This window comes from Hylobates moloch, unplaced genomic scaffold, assembly GCF_009828535.3.
Source record: "Hylobates moloch isolate HMO894 unplaced genomic scaffold, HMol_V3 SCAFFOLD_4, whole genome shotgun sequence".
NCBI classification, from domain to species: Eukaryota; Metazoa; Chordata; class Mammalia; order Primates; family Hylobatidae; genus Hylobates; species Hylobates moloch.
Genome location: NW_026652279.1, coordinates 2,740,791 through 2,754,841, shown reverse-complemented (window position 1 = coordinate 2,754,841; position 14,051 = coordinate 2,740,791). Strand labels below are relative to the sequence as shown.

Here is a 14,051-nt window from a genome sequence, read left to right as displayed (position 1 = left end):
AAAAAATATATATATATATATAGGACAGTATACCCAAAGTAATATCAGGAAGATGAAAACATCATGATATGTTTTGTTGGACTGTTTTCCAGAAAGGACATTCCAATTTACATCCTCACCAGCATCTGTTTGGGAGTGCTTCTCTCTCTGCATTCTTGCCAACTGTGAGTGTTATTTTAAACAATATTTTCTAATCTGATAGGATAAAAATGATATGTCATTCTTTCATTAAGGAGACACTCAAAAGGGAAGACAGAGCAGTGATTGGCACTTCCAGAAGAGACTGCTGGACTCTAATTGCTACCTTGTAGGCAGAACTTTTGGCTGCATTGACTGTAGATGGGCTCCCTCTGATTACCGACATCTGACATCTCCTGGAAGAGAGTTCTAGAGCCTAGGGAAGTGATTTGGGCCTAGAAATTAAAAATAATGAAGAAAATTCCACCTAGTTAAAGTTTGAGTCATTTATAATTTATCCTTGGATAGATTCAATAAATACTCTGTTAAGGTCATCTCTATCCATGTGTAAATCCCCCAAATAAACATTTAATAGACTTAGAGGCAGAGAGATAATATATGCCTGTCAGTCTCGTGTGTCAGTGGCTTTGCCATTATAAAGTTATAGTAGATTATAGAATCATCTGTCAGATGATTAAAATTGTCATCACGGTTTCCATTTTTCACATCCTTTACTTAAGAGCATGTATGCAAAAGGTTTGCAGAGTGCCCGTGGGCTTTTTGGAGCTACTAAAGGGACTCATTGCCTATTCCATTCCCTGCCACTTACCACAGAGGTGCCAGTCATGCCTACAGAAATCTTTTGTCATAGTCACACTGCAACTGGGTAGATTATTGAAGGAAATGTCAAAAATGTAGCCATGTGAAAAGAATCAGAAGGCAGTGTTGTTATTCAAAGAGTTTGCTTCCGGCTTAGGTTCCTGTCTGCATGGAGCAGGCTGGATGTCTAATTTCAGCAGTACAATTAATTCTCGGACAAGATGAGGAAAGATATAAGTGCCACAATTGCATAACTTGGAAATTGCTTCACTAATTCATGTGCTTATTTTCTTTGCAATTTCATCTGAAAGCATCTTTTGATGGCTTTTTGATGTTGTTGAATGTTTAAAATCTTTTGAATGATGAAAATGGACAAAAACAGAATTCAGCAAAATGTAAATGAATCAGACCAAATGGGATGCAAGAATATATTGTGCAGATCTGGAATGGAAATAGAAATATTTGTTCTTCCTTTTTGAGGAGAATTATAAAACTTTCCATAGTGTGTCAGACACAGTGTTTCACCTTCTCTGTTCCCAGATGTTTAAAAGGTGACAAAATGCTGTTTTAAAATGTCAAGGTAATTATTGTTCATTCTGATAATAAATTAAGTGTTCATTCTAACACAAAGACTTGTCCTTTAACCCTGATATGATCTTTCAACACCACTGTGAATTTATTTTTTAAAATAATGATTCCACTTTCAATGTTTTTACTTTTGCACCTTTCTTTTCTTTTTTACTTAAGGTTCTGGGTTACATGTGCAGAACGTGCAGGTTTGTTACATAGGTATACATGTGCCATGGTGGTTTGCTGCACCCATCAACCTGCCATCTAGGTTTTAAGCCCCACATGCATTAGGTGTTTGTCCTAATGCTCTCCCTCCCCTTGCCCCCCAACCCCCGACAGGCCCCGATGTGTGATGTTCCCCTCCCTGTGTCCATGTGTTCTCATTGTTCAATTCCCACTTATGAGTGAGAACATACGCTGTCTGGTTTTCTGTTCCTGTGTTAGTTTCCTGAGAATGATGGCTTCCAGCTTCATCCATGTAGTGCTGTCTCTTATTATAATTATGATAATTTCCTGGATGTAGATGTTAAAGAATATTCTGGACTGCGTCGTGGAAAATAGCTATTGTCTGTTAAATAAAAGATGCCAGGACAATGGCCTATGTGTGGCTTGAAATATATTTTTGAGAAGGCTGTAACAAAAAAAAATATAGTTCTAATATATTCTTATTCAAAGGAAGGATGATTTTCAACCTTTATTATATGACAGCGGTCACAGTATTAAGAGAGTCAGCTAGGACTTGCTGGGATGGTGTGTGGAGGACAGCTGGAGAGTTGGTGGGTATGAGATGTATGTGTAGCTTCTTAACTGAGCTGTAGAATGTTTAGACTCCGTTCAGTAATTAAGTAGTGTTTTCAAGCTTTTGTGTATATGTGTATACACCATTTACACCTACAGGAGTATGTTCTTCAAAGCCTTGAACATATTTACTGGAAACTATGAATTTCAAAATAGTATTTTTCTCAAAGGGATCTGGTAATGGCATAAAACCAGCGTAGCCAACTGATCCCTAGAGACCAACGTTGAATTTCAAACCTGAATTCAATAGAATTGCTTTTCCTTTTTGATTTTTTAAAAAAGTACATTAAATCTAAATTAGTGTCCTGTATTTCTATCATCTTTCTCTTTCTTGTCTTATTTTTGTGACTCCTTTTTGCAACTTGGAGTGACAAGCCTTCACTTCATTAGCTTTGCTTGCCTGACTCTGAAACAAGGTGAAGGTTCTTATTTCCCTTTGGTCTCCATTTTCTTATCTGTAAAGAAGGTTATTGATGCCTTTAATGTTGCTTTCATCTCTGAAGTTCTACGTTTATGTCTCCTTCCTCTTTTATCCTGCTTCCATTATGGATTTACTGTGAGGATAAAATAAGAAAAGTGTCATGAAAGTAGTTTGAAAATTGTAATGAGTGTAAAAATATAAAGTATGATTATTGCTATCTTGCATCATTCTCTGTGGCTTCTCTTATGTTTACAAGGTTGCATTTTCCAGGTGTGTAGTACCTTAAACTTATTTTTTTTTTAATTCCACAGTGGACTTAACAGAGTATGAGCTAAAGAAACACCCATGGGTTGGTTCATTCTTCAGCCAGGGATGTTTATTTATCTCTTGGACAGAGTGGCAGTCATGTGAAGCTCACCAGTTAAATAGTTTAATTTTAGGCATTTCTTGAGGCTAAAGAGCAGACTTATCAGCCTCTCAGATATCTCTGAGAAGTAAGAATATATTAGTCTTCCAGAAAACCAAGTAGTTGATGGTAAGTTTTAACAAAATTGTTTTTTAGGAAGCAGCTGTAATGATTAATCAGAGGACTGACCAGTAAGGAATGTATGACCCTGACAGAATTGGATCACTTTGTTCTTCCTTCGATTTGTATTTAAAATCCAAATAGAACGACATTGAATTGAACAAATTAAGATGCAGAAGCTAATTGCAAAAAAAGGTTCATTTTTCAAGTTGTTTTTCTGTCTCTTTCTGCCTGGAGCAAAGTCTTGCTCTATGTAACAATAACCCCTTGAAATGCCATTTAGATCATAAGTGCTGATGCAGCACTAATGATTTTAGAGCAAATATGTTACTCTAATTTCCTCCATCTGCTATGAATAAAAGAATATGTTTATGAAGTCTGGGAGAGTTGTAGAGAAAAGTGTTTTGTAGAAAAGTTGAAGATATTGGCCGGGCGCGGTGGCTCACGCTTGTAATCCCAGCACTTTGGGAGGCCGAGGTGGGCGGATCACGAGGTCAGGAGATCGAGACCACGGTGAAACCCCGTCTCTACTAAAAATACAAAAAAAATTAGCCGGGCGTGGTGGTGGGCGCCTGTAGTCCCAGCTACTCGGAGAGGCTGAGGCAGGAGAATGGCGTCAACCCAGGAGGCGGAGCTTGCAGTGAGCCAAGATCGCGCCACTTCACTCCAGCCTGGGCGACAAAAAAAAAAAAAAGAAAAGTTGAAGATATTTTAAAATGTGTGCAGGTGTGAGAAAAAAATTATTTTAAATTTGTCAATACTAAAAAAGAGTTTATTGTACTCATGGAATGTCTTTGATAAGACTTTAGGGGAGTAGTAAATGACTTGAAGTCAAACCATCTAGGTTTCATTGTGACACAGTCCTGATGATTCAAATGAAAACATTTGCTTTGGTTTGTTTAGAGATTCTAACTAGGGATGAGAACTGCTCTTATTCCCTTGATGATTCTTTTTATTCTTGGAAGATTGTCTTCTTCTGATTCAATGCATATGTAGTCATGTGGGAGGAAGATGGTATGTACCCTCCTAGCTTCCCTTGGTCAACTCTGCCAATCAGTACTGGTATGGCTAGATTTTTAAAAAAAAATTGTTATAGCCATTCACTTTCAAATCTAGGAAAATGATGATTCTTTAGAAAAGTATATATAAATTCAGTATTATATTATTCCCATCGGCAAAATAAAAACATTTAATACCAATAATCATAGAAGAAAGTGGAAAATTATTAAAGATGTACCACTAGAAAAAAGGCACCAGGCCCAGATAGTTTTACATGTAAATTAGATATTTAAAAACAAGTACTTTAAAAGATTAAAAGATACTTGTAACATATGAAAGCTTTAAAAAACAGACATTCCGTATGTTTCTTAAACAATTTGAGACTATAGAGAAAATAGAATGGGCTCAATTGTACAAATCTAGCAAAATGTTATATCAAAACGAGATAAATAACACTAATGAGATATTTTATGCTAATTTCATTTTCATATGTGGAAGTATATAATTAAAAAATAGCAACTTGTATCTATCTGCTTATGAAAACATGATAAAATGTTTAAAATAGGCTTCATTTCAAAAATTACAAACTGGTTCTGAATTGGAAATTTATACCATTAATTAAAAGATTAGAATGATATGATTATACAACATATGCTTTGTTAATTTCCTAAAACTACCATAACAAATTACCGTTTGGTAATTTGGTAATGAGTGGCTTGAAATAACAGACATTTATTGTCTGTCAGTTTTGAAAGCTAGAGGTTCAAAATCAAGGTATCAGTAGGGACATCCTGCCTTCGAAGGCTCTAAGGGGTGGCCCTCCCTTGCCTTTTCCTACCTTTTAGTAGCTGCCAGCAGTCCTTGGCATTTCTTGGCATGCAGACACATTACTCCAGTCTCTGTCTCCTTTATCACATGGTATTCTCTCTGCGTGCTGACTATATCTCTGGTTTTGCTCCTTATGAGGGCAACAGTCACTGGGTAGGGGCCGCTCTAATCCCTTAACCCCTCTAATTACTGTAATCTAACAAATTACATCTGCAAAGACCCAGTTTCAAAATAAAGTCACTTGAGATTCCACATGACTATAAATTACTGAGGACTCTATTCAACTCAGTATGCATACCAATAAGAAATGTGATAAAATGTATTAGAAATTTCTAGCAATACTCTAAATAAAATGGGCATGGAAGGAAGTTAAACACAATAAGGAATATTTATAAAGACCTATAATCAAACATTACATTAAACAGAAAATATAAAAGTCACTCATATTAAATCAGGAAGAATACACAGGAATATTTGCTATTAGCACTGTTACTTAGCACTGTGTTATGGGTTCTGCTTGTTGTAATCAAACAAAAAAATTAAGCAAAAAAAAGGAAAAAATGATACTCTCTTCACTGTCATGTGATATGATTATATTCATAGAGAATTTATGACTGTTACACAGTTACTAAGAAAGCATGTTAGCTGAATGATCACAAAATAAATATATAAAAATCAAATTTTTTCTTTATACTTTCAATAACTAGTTATCTAGAAATAGAAAAAAATTATTTTGGAAACAAAAAATATAAAATCCTTAGCAACAATTTAACAAAAAAGGTCTACACAGAAAAAAGAAAAATGTTATGGAGATAAAACTCTCTGTCAAAAGAGTCATACTCATATTCCCTAATAGTTTTTATTATTATAAAATGTCATTCATTCCTATAAAATAGATATGTTAATATAATTTATCAGAATGGCAACAGGTTTCATTTTTACCTTTTCTTCTAAATATTAAATATGATATAAAGTTACTGTTATTAAAATGGTATGTTGTTAGCCACGAGAACATTTTATAAATGAAACAGAAAAAAGAGAAACAGATCCAAATATATGAACTTAATATTCAGTAAAAGTGTCTTTTCAGCTGGATGCAGTGGCTCACGCCTATAATCCCAGCACTTTGGGAGGCCAAGATGGGCAGATTGCTTGAGCCCCAGGAGTTAGAGACCAGCCTGGGCAACATGGTGAAACCCCATCTGTATAAAATATACAAAAAATTAGCAAGGCATGGTGGTGAAAAACCTTGGCAAAAATTATAACTGAGAAAATTATGACAGTGAAAGAGATCTGACCTTACTGATTCCGTCTTGTTTCTAACTTCCAAGCTGTCCTTATTCATTCCTGGGTGTAGGCTGAACTAACTTTTGAGAGGAACTCAGTTGATAGTTTAACTTTGAAACGAAGATGATAACAGCCCTTTCCCAAAGCAAACCCCCTTCCTGTCTGGGTACTAGACTGCCTTTGCAGGACTAACAAACTAGCTACAAGGTTAGAACTTATGGTTTAGGAGTCATACGGCTGGAGGCTGCAAGATTCTAAACCTCCCAAATCGCTCCACAGGAAGACATCACTATTGTACAACCTAAGATCAGTACTTGAGCTATTTTGTGGACCCTACACTCCATAGATCAGCTGGCACCACCTAGATGGGTAAACTGGCTCATCTGGTCTTATGGCCCCCACCCAGGAACTAACTCAGCATAAGAGGACAGCTTCGACTCCCTGTGATTTCATATCCCACCCAACCAATCGGCACTCCCCACTTTCCGACCCCCTATCCACCACATTATTCTTAAAAGTTTGGATCCCTGAGTTTTGGGGGAGACTGATTTGTGTAATAATAAAACTCCAGTCTCCCATACAGCCTGCTCTGCGTGAATTAAACTCTTTGTCTATTGCAGTTCCCTGGTGTTGATAAATTGGCTCTGTCTAGGCAGTAGGCAAGGAGAACCCATTGGGCAATTACAGTGGCACACGCCTGTAGTCCCAGCTACTTGGGAGGCTGAGGTTGGAGGATCACCAGAGCCAGGGAAGTCGAGGCTGTGGTGAGCCGAGGTCACTCCCCTGCACTCCAGCCTGGGCAACAAAGTGAGATCCTGTCTTTAAAAAAAAAAAAAAAGAAAAAAGGGTCTTTTCAATTCAGTTGGGAAATGTATGTTTATCTAACAGAAGATGCTTTGAAAATTGGCTTTTCATCAGTAAGTTGTAAATGTTAGACCACTATTTTTTATAATAAAAATTTAAAAATTCAGATGAATTAAATATATGAATGTACATTAAACAATTTACATTTTAGAAAAATAGGAATTCTTACACACTGATGACATACAGTTATATATCATATTTGAGAAAAATGGCCAGGAATATTAATTGGCAATTCACAGAGGGAAAATTTAAGTGACCAATAGACATGCAACTCTGCTCAACTTTACTAGTAGTTGTGGAAATACAAATTGAAATCGCAGTGAAATAAATACTTTTCCAGTCAAGTAGTTGACAAAATTGGAAAATATTGATAATATCCATGCTTGTTAAAGGTGCTTAGAAATGGAAGATTTTCATATATTGCTAAATCTGGATCTATTTATCAAAATTAATGGTACACTTGCTCTTTGACTCTGCAACCTTTTTTGGGAGTCAGTAATCTCTGATGTGAAAATGTATATTTAAAGATGTTGGCTGCATTGTTAGTAGTGGCAAAAAAAAAAAAAATCAAGACAAATAACATTAACATAAAAACAGCACATGAATAGTGAGATTGTTGAATATATTTATACTATAACCATACTATGAAATATTATGGAACTAATAATAATAACTAAATACATCTATATGTCATGTCCAGCATGTCCATGATATGGCAGCACCTAATCATTTGACTAATTGGAATGATATGAGACCATTGAAATTAGAAAGCAAAGAATGACTATATCAAAACCTGTTTGTATATACTGGTATGAAACTAGAAAAAGATGTAGAAGGATAAATAAGTAATTGTTTCTATTTTTTGTTTTGTTTTTATTAGTTGCCATGGGAAAATGGAATTGGAAATAGTGCTGGGATAGAGTATTGACTTATTTTATATACCACATACACGCATACCTGTGTATTATTATTATTTTTTTTTTTTGAGACAGAGTCTTGGTCTGTTGCCCAGGCTGGAGTGCAGTGGTGTGATCTTGGCTTACGGCAACCTCTGCCTCCCGGGTGCAAGTGATTCTTCTGCCTCAGCCTCCTGAGAAGCTGAGATTACAGGTGTGCACCACCACGCCTGGCTACTTTTTTTGTATTTTTTCACCATGTTGGCCAGGCTGGTCTTGAACTCCTTGACCTCAGGTGATCCACCTGCCTCGGCCTCCCAAAGTATTGGGATTACAGGTGTGAGCCACTGTGCCTGGCGTATGTGTGTATTTTTGTTTAATTTGTTATGCTGAGTATTATTTTTAAAATTAAAATGATTATTATCTGTAGCATTTTTTTCTCATTGTGTGTGTGTGTGTGTGTGTGTGTGTGTGTATTTATCTTAAATCTTAATGGCGTTGTACTTTAAGATAATGCTTTTATGTTATAGAAAAATGGGCCAAAATTCAAAATACTTTACAAATTACCATTTGAAAAGTATCTGAATAATGATTCACAAAGGAAGAGTTATAAAACACCCGTAAAACTCTCAGCCCCATTAGTTATCAAAGCAATAATAATTAGAGCAGTAATGACATTTTTGCTCACACTGACAAGTATCCAAAAAATTGATATTTCTCAGTATTATACAGTAGAGGGAAATCTACCTACCTTGCTTAGTAAACTTTCTGGAAGGCAGATTGACAATATTAACCAAAAGGCTCTAATAATGTTTATACTCTCTGGTCCAGCTGTACTATTTCTGGAAAGTAATACTAAGGAAATAACTGCAAAGATGTGTATATAGATGCTCATTTCAGTTTTGTTTATAATAGTGAAAAAAGCTGTAAATCTATGTACTCATTAGTAGTTGGGTATTTAAATAAATTCACTTAAAAGTTATATTTTACAACTATACACACACAGATACCCAGACAACATTTAAAAGGTATAATGAAAATTTTTGTGTAATGATACAGATTTTTACTTATGGCATAGAAAGATGTTCATGAAACAGTTGATTAGTTTTGATTGTTGTATAATATCATCTAATTTTGTGATACGCTTATGTATTAAGATGAATGGGAATATAAACACCAGACTGTTAAGAGTCAATTTCTCTGGGTGAGGTGGTAATAGATTATTTTTTATATTTCTGTATTTTTTGAACTTTTTGAAATGTGCTTGATACACTTTTATCAAGAAAAATACATGAAAGTTTGTCCAAAATCCTAATTTTTAAAAAAGCACACAAAGGGCCAAACTGGAAATGCTTTAAAAATTAAAAAGGGTAGGGGAGCAATAAGACAATGTGAAATATATATAGACTCAGTGAAGAAAGCACGGCTTATTACTATTAATAGTCTTAATAGTGCGAGCTGTTAGTTGATAATCTAGGCCTATTGAGAGACCTGTTGGAAGGTTTGTTTTGAGCCCATTGTTAGCTTAAATATCTGACCTTTTCTATTTAGCTCCCCTGCCATACGTAGTTTAACAAAGGATGCTTCACTAACACATTTACTTTATGCCGTTTGTTTGGGGGTGAGGTTTGCAATTTTTCTCCAGGGAGTAAATTACTTCATGTAGCTTGTTCTCAAACACTTATCTCAGAAGCAGCACACCTTTCTGATAGAAGGCAAATGTCATGACTGAAGGTATGGGACAAAAGCCTGATTTATATTCCTGAAATGCCTCTTTTATGTTCTAGAAGCCAAATCTGCATTCTTTGGAGTGGTGTAGAATGTCAGTACAAATGCTCTATCTATGCTGAACCTGGAAAGGAAAAAAAAAAGCCACACTCCACTTCTTTATTTAGAGTTTGCACTGAGAACAGCAAGCACTATTTGAAAGGTCATCTCATTTCAAGTAGCAGATGGATAGGAAAAAAAGACTCTGGCTTTTACAAATAATTTAATTGAATTCTCCTTGCCATTTCTGCAGGCAATTCAGGATATTTTTTAAAGCATTGATCCATAATTGTTGTTCAGAGTGGTTAGCATTGTTAGACAGATGTGTAATTCTTTGTGCACATAAGGGAGCAATACAGCGTCCATTTTACCTATTTGATTGTCTTTTCTTTTACTGCGTAAACAAATGCATGTAAAAACGACACATCACCGCTTTACAAAAAAGAAGCAAATTAATTTTTTTCCAGATTTGTTTTTGACTTGAAATTCTCCTTTCTAAGGCATGCTGTATTTATAATGGTCAGCTTCTTTGCCTTCCTTTAAGTAAATTAGTTTGTGTCTAGGTAGCCTGTTTATGTTTATAGTCCCCTGGGCACAAGGGGTCACAGGAGGTCAGAAACCATGAAACACAAATGTATCATATTAATAGAATCTGAAATGAAATGACTAAGACTTTTAAGAATGCATTTTATATGTGCTTTATTTTCCTGTCTTTTAAAATATATATATTATTTGTAATCTAACCATGCTATTCTGATTGGTTTACAGTTGCCAGATAAAATTCAGGACACCCAGTTAAATCTGAATTTCAGAGAAAAAGAATGAACACCTTTTTGAGCATAAGTGTGTCTCATGTAATAGATTGGAGAGTCATCTCAGAATGAAACATACTATTTAAATAAAATTGTGAAATATAATTTGTACAGAAAAAGTGCATATGACATGTATGAACAGTTTAATGAATAACTATAAATAAACACCTATCTCAAGGTTCACCCAAGTCAATACATTGTATTTCTAGCACCCCCAGCAGTCCTCTGAAAATTCCCTAATCTGAACCCTCTCTCTGATCATATTAGAGGTAGTCACTATCCTGTCCTTTGACGTATTCATTTTCCTTCATTAATTGATACCTTTATTACCAGCTTAGGTACTTGTAATCACTGTAAGTTTTGTGTATTTTTAATTTTATATAAATTGAATTATACTGCATGTATTTGTAACGGTGAAATATTAATAATTCAATCCAATTTTGGGGAAAATACTAGTGATAACTTTCCATCAAATTATACAATTGATAACTTGAGTATACTTGAGTTTTCCATGTAGGAAAGACAAAAGGGTAATCCTTTAAAAGAAATCTTAATGAGTTCACTCATGTTGCTAGTGCCACAGATGTTTGCCTTTTAAAAAATACTCTTCCCCTCAAAATGTTTGTTCTCCCACACATCACTGATTTTCCAGAACTTGGGGCCAGTCCAGTGATACTTTCACTGGATTTCTGTTGTGAGGGTATCAGTGGAGTAAGTCACATCTTCAACCTAAGGTCGTAATGTTTACCAGTAAATGGATAAAGAGCCTTTCAATTTATTACTCATGTAGATATCAATGCTCAGGATGACTAAGGAACGTTCCCTTTTATGTCATAAATTTTATCTGGTGACATTTAAAAACTGTCTTCCAGAGCCCAGCCCTCTGATCCACAGACTCTCTTTCCTTTTGTGGATGGCACCATGTTCTGCTGTCCTCATTTCTCCTTTATCACCTTAATGCTGAGAATGGCACATTTTTCCAAGTTGCATTGAAGAGCAACCATCACAAGAGCAAAAGTAATAAAAAGCAATTTCAAAACAGATTTCTGGATGTTCTAGGAAATAGGCAATTTTGCATGGCAAGCACTTGAACCCAGGGGTGATTTATTATTCATTTGACTGTAGTGAATATTCATGGATTTTGCATGTTAAATTAGAATTATTGAGATTTTTGTTTACCCTGAAGAAGTATCGGAAGTCTTGTCTTTAAAATTTGAATGTACTGAAATTCACTTTTCGAGGTATGGAGAACTTTCTTTCTAGAAGGAACCTTAAAACTGACCTGGTTAAATCTGCTAGGGACTGTGTATGAAAACATTCAATGTTTTGTAAGACCTGTACTGATATATTTTATATGAGGCTCATACATATAGAGCCATGGTTTGTTTCTTTCCTTCCTTCCTTCCTTCCTTCCTTCCTTCCTTCCTTCCTTCCTTCCTTCCTTCCTTCCTTCCTTCCTTTAAAGCAGCAGGACCCTTTACTCAAAGAAAATCTTGCTTGAAACTTAAATATGTAAAAGAGCTAGAATTACTTAGTTTGCATACAGAGTGGGACTGGGCTGCACACTCTCCTTATCTCCATTCCTCCGTACAAAGCCCTTGGTTTTCCATAATCACAGCTTTAAAACCATTCATGTACAGCTGAATAATTTGTCAGACATCTATCTGATACTAAACACCTAACAAATATTAATTCATTTAATTCTCACAACAACCCTCATAATAGTTATTGTTACTTCCATTTTGTAGGTGAGGGAAGTGAGGTACAAAGAAGTTAAATACGTTGCTCGAGATTACAGCTTGCCAATGGCAGAGCCACTACAATCTTGTCCCAGTGTCCCTGTTCTTACCCAGAATGCTTTGCAGCCTCTTCCTAGCAGCAGCAGCAATTATGTTGAACTCTTGTTAGGGATTAGGCACTCTGCTACAAGCTTTACATGAATTATCACAGCTGGTCCTCCCAAAGCAGCCAGTGAGGTAACAGTATTATCCCCTAGTTTACAGATGTAGGAAATGAAGCATAAATAATTTACATAACATTTCTGCAAGGGGAAGACCAGCATCTGAACCCTCACAGTTTGACTTTGGAGCCCATTCTCTTAATCACTATTTCATAAGTTCCCACACAGATGAAAACATTTATATATTTCTTTGTTTTTTTGAGATAGAGTCTCACCCTGTTGCCCAGGCTGGAGTGCAGTGCACAATCTCGGCTCACTGCAACCTCTGCCTTCTGGGTTTAAGCGATTCTCTTGCCTCAGCCTCCCAAGTAGGTGACATTACAGGCACCCGCCACCACACCTGGCTAAATTTTTGTATTTTTAGTAGAGACGAGCTTTCGCCATGTTGGCCAGGCTGGTCTCGAACTCCTGACCTTAGGTCATTCACCTTTCTTGGCTTCCCATAATGCTGGGATAACAAGAATGGGCCACAACACCTGGTCTACTTTTATATATTTCTAAAGCATTTTAATGGTTTTCTTTTTTTTTTTAATTATACTTTAAGTTCTAGGGTACATGTGCACAACGTGCAGGTTTGTTACATATGTATACATGTGCCATGTTGGTGTGCTGCACCCATTAACTCGTCATTTACATTAGGTATATATCCTAATGCTATCCCTCCCCACTCCCCACACCCCATGACACTCCCCGGTGTGTGATGTTCCCCTTCTTGTGTCCAAGTGTTCTCATTGTTCAATTCCCACCTGTGAGTGAGAACATGCAGTGTTTGGCTTTTTGTCCTTGTGATAGTTTGCTGAGAATGATGGTTTCCAGCTTCATCCATGTCCCTACAAAGGACATGAACTCATCATTTTTTATGGCTGCATAGTATTCCATGGTGTATATGTGCCACATTTTCTTAATCCAGTCTATCATTGATGAACATTTGGGTTGGTTCCAGGTCTTTGCTATTGTGAATAGTGCCGCTATAAACATACGTGTGCATGTGTCTTTATAGCAGCATGATTTATAATCCTTTGGGTATATACCCAGTAATGGGATGGCTGGGTCAAATGGTATTTCTAGTTCTAGATCCCTGAGGAATCGCCACACTGTCTTCCACAATGGTTGAACTAGTTTACAGTCCCACCAACAGTGTAAAAGTGTTCCTATTTCTCCACATCCTCTCCAGCACCTGTTGTTTCCTGACTTTTTAATGATGGCCATTCTAACTGGTGTGAGATGGTATCTCACTGTGGTTTTAATTTGCATTTCGCTGAAATTTTTCTTTTTTTCTTCTTTCTTTCTTTTTTTTTTCGTGTTGCTTCACATAGGCTAGTAGTGCAAAGAGAGCTTCGGGTTTTCTGAGGAGCCTAAACATAGCTCTGCCAGGCAGGATCATGCCCAGAGAAAACAGTAAAGGTCAACATCTTACTGTTCCTTACCCATGTTTTTATGGTGTTCAAATTGCCTTTCTAGTCTTTCCCAAATTAACTGGTTTAATTTCTTCAGTATTCTTTGCAGCTTTACTAACCAATGTCATCAAGTAATTATACTTATTTGA

General features: G+C 36.1%; 1 protein-coding gene across 6 annotated transcripts in view; it reads left to right on the top strand.

Moving 5' to 3' along the window:
- FHIT (fragile histidine triad diadenosine triphosphatase) overlaps window positions 1–14,051 on the top strand; it is a 1,522,387-nt gene that overhangs the window by 559,668 nt on the left and 948,668 nt on the right. For all 6 annotated transcript variants that reach the window (XM_058437111.1, XM_058437110.1, XM_058437112.1 and 3 more), the window contains one exon: window positions 93–164. The gene's annotated coding sequence lies outside the window, so the exon portion shown is untranslated. The remainder of the gene's footprint in view (window positions 1–92; window positions 165–14,051) is intronic.